Raw genomic sequence first — 2,842 nt, forward strand, 5'->3', positions numbered from 1 at the left:
TTTTTTTTATAAATAATTTTAGATATACAAAATATTTAGTTTGGTTTCTCATGTGGGAAACATGAAATTTTTGTTTTTTAGGTTTATAATTAAACTTATATAAAAATAAATTTGGACGAAATTTCATGAAAATTCTTCATTTTATATACATTTAGCAATAAATCAACCATTATCTGCATTGAATACTAAAATCGATAACTTTTTTAATTACCAATCAATTTGACCGAGCGCGGTAGGAATAGGTATACACGAACTGTCGGTAGGTTTAGTGTTAAAATTAACCGAAATAGACTAAAGTGCTAATTATAATACGCAAATTTAATGTATATTTTGTTATGCTATTCCAACAACATGTTTAAAATATGCTTGTTTTAAGAAATACTTATAACACAATTTTAATCAAACTATTCACTTTTTAGTGCATATATATTAGTACATTATAATTCCAACATGAATTTGCAATATTCATTAGAATATCGCCGTAATATTACCACAATTTCCTTGACATCAGATTACTTCTTTTATATAATAATAAAATTTTTGTTGTATAATGATGCATCTTAACGTTATGATAATTAGGATGCAAACAATATACCAAGATATGTTTGTCTGAGTAAATGATTGATATCTGCTAAATACACGCAACAAATTTTTTTTCTGTTCAGTTGTATGATGAAGAAGTAACGGGAGACAGCAAGAAATTTCTTCAATAAGTAGTTCAAGACAAATATGGTCTATCTTATGTCGAAATCGGAATGAATCCTTCTCCATTAAAATTAGATCCAATTGAGCTTGTCACAAAGTGGAGGCCTGGCACAAGACATACTGGTTTAATAGCTAAGAAAATTGGAGTTTATCTATTATAGATGAAAAATTGTACGAGAGTTCCATCAACATTCAGGTAACTAGAATATATTCGACTCTTAATACATGGAAGCATCATTTTCGTTTTAAACTTATCTTGCCATATCCTACACTTTTATACAGGTAATCGATAATAAAGTGGTAAAATATATGTCACCGGAAGAATTCAATCCCGTGATAGGTAAACCACCGACTCGGGTGTCTTATTGTAGGCGCAGATAATATAGATTCATAATTGGTAATTAAGAATTTACATTTAGCACTCCTTCACTAACTTACTAACATATTTGTTACCGATTGTTCCTTCGTACAGATTACTAAAGAATACAGCGGTATATTCAAGGATTCAGGAGTCATATCGAAGAAAATACTAAGAAGATTTGTTATATCTCTAACAGCGGCATTACAACCAGACTCTTTTATTTGCTTCGCACTTCAAATATAATACAAAAATGAACAGAATAATATCAAATGCACATGCGACGTGAATACCAATAGTAAGTAATAAACGTCAATTAACAAAAAGAACATTGATTTACATCGCGCGTTCATTTGCACTTGAGCGGTATTCATTTCCTTATTTCTGGATTTGATTCTTTAAATATTAAGACCTGTTTTTTTTTTAAGTAAAATCTGTTTAGCAATTGCATCTTCTTCATTTAGTGCCATATCTGTGTCCAAACAATCTCTCTCATATGCCAGTGGTGCACACGTTGATTATACACAAGTATATGGAACCTACAATTTAACGCCGGTTCCGAACGGCAACGTTTTTAGAGAGGTTATATTAGGCAAGGATACATTCGGTGGTTTGCCATTGCCTTGCGAGAAGAGATTCGAGCGTAAATATTTTGACTTCTGCTGGGATCGAGCCCGCAATCGCTGGCATAGTAGATTAGAACAAAATGTTATACAAGGAGGACAGTGACAAATTTGTGTTTGTTGCCGAATATGTTCTCATGAGATTTTGAGAAGCTGCTGATAGAGGATCTATAATTTACGATATACATTTGCGAAAGTGGACAGAAGAAGCAAAGAAGCAACTGGATTTTGTTTCAATTATAACAGGAAATTAGTGGCTGTGGAATTTTAAGAAAGCATACAATATTACATCACTTAAAATAAGAGCGTTTAAAATACGGTCTTCTTGTGGATCTGATCTGATCGTACGTCGAACTGCAGAGAAATGTGTATAAGAACAAAATAACCACATTTCAATATAATTGGCGAGGGATCAACTTATAATGCGAATGAAAATGGTTTTAGTTTAGAAATATATTCTGGAAGAATCTTAAATAATAAAGGAGTAAAGACTGTCGAGGCTATTATCCAACGTTTATCTTCTATAACTGATGTCTTATCTTCTATGACAGCTATACTATTATGCCAATTATATCTGCAGATGGATATCTACTTTCTTCTCCATATATAGTATTAAAAGAAATATGTGTGCCATAAATCGAACGAACAATTTTCAGACCGGTTAATATTAATATTTCAGCTTCAAGACCAAGAAACTTACAAGTTAACATTTCAAAAATTGGTTGGAAGAAGTTTACTTATGAAGTACTGGGCAAAAAATATGTCACTGTTTGCTTCATGGATTGGATATTGTCCGAAACAATTGGAAGCATTTATATCAAAAGATAAGCAAGTGAAGATCTTAACGGTTACCAAAAAAACAACCGTTTTAATATGAAGGCAATTGAATAAGTATCCGTGTTTGAAGACAGGCGGCTTTGTTGATGCGGTTTGACAATACCATTGTGTACGATTTTTCAAACGACGTCATATAAAATTTCAGAGGGTTTCATGCCATAGTTTTGATTTGACAGCAATTTGTAAGAACCATGTTTGATGTTTTTTGATACAATAAGAAAAGCAATATTGATCCGTGATTCGCTTCTTATTGGATGGAAAAATATGCGAAGAAATAAAAACGAATTATGATGTCTTTTATGGGAACACTTCACCATTT

General features: G+C 31.7%; 2 pseudogenes; both read left to right on the top strand.

The window, feature by feature from the left end:
- LOC106749674 overlaps positions 1-1,309 on the top strand; it is a 5,117-nt pseudogene extending 3,808 nt beyond the window's left edge.
- A 32-nt stretch (positions 1,310-1,341) lies between these two features.
- Positions 1,342-2,563, top strand: LOC106749675 (annotated as a pseudogene).
- The last annotated feature ends 279 nt before the right edge of the window (positions 2,564-2,842 follow it).

This window comes from Dinoponera quadriceps, unplaced genomic scaffold, assembly GCF_001313825.1.
Source record: "Dinoponera quadriceps isolate SergipeBrazil2010 unplaced genomic scaffold, ASM131382v1 scaffold4263, whole genome shotgun sequence".
Classification (NCBI taxonomy): domain Eukaryota; kingdom Metazoa; phylum Arthropoda; class Insecta; order Hymenoptera; family Formicidae; genus Dinoponera; species Dinoponera quadriceps.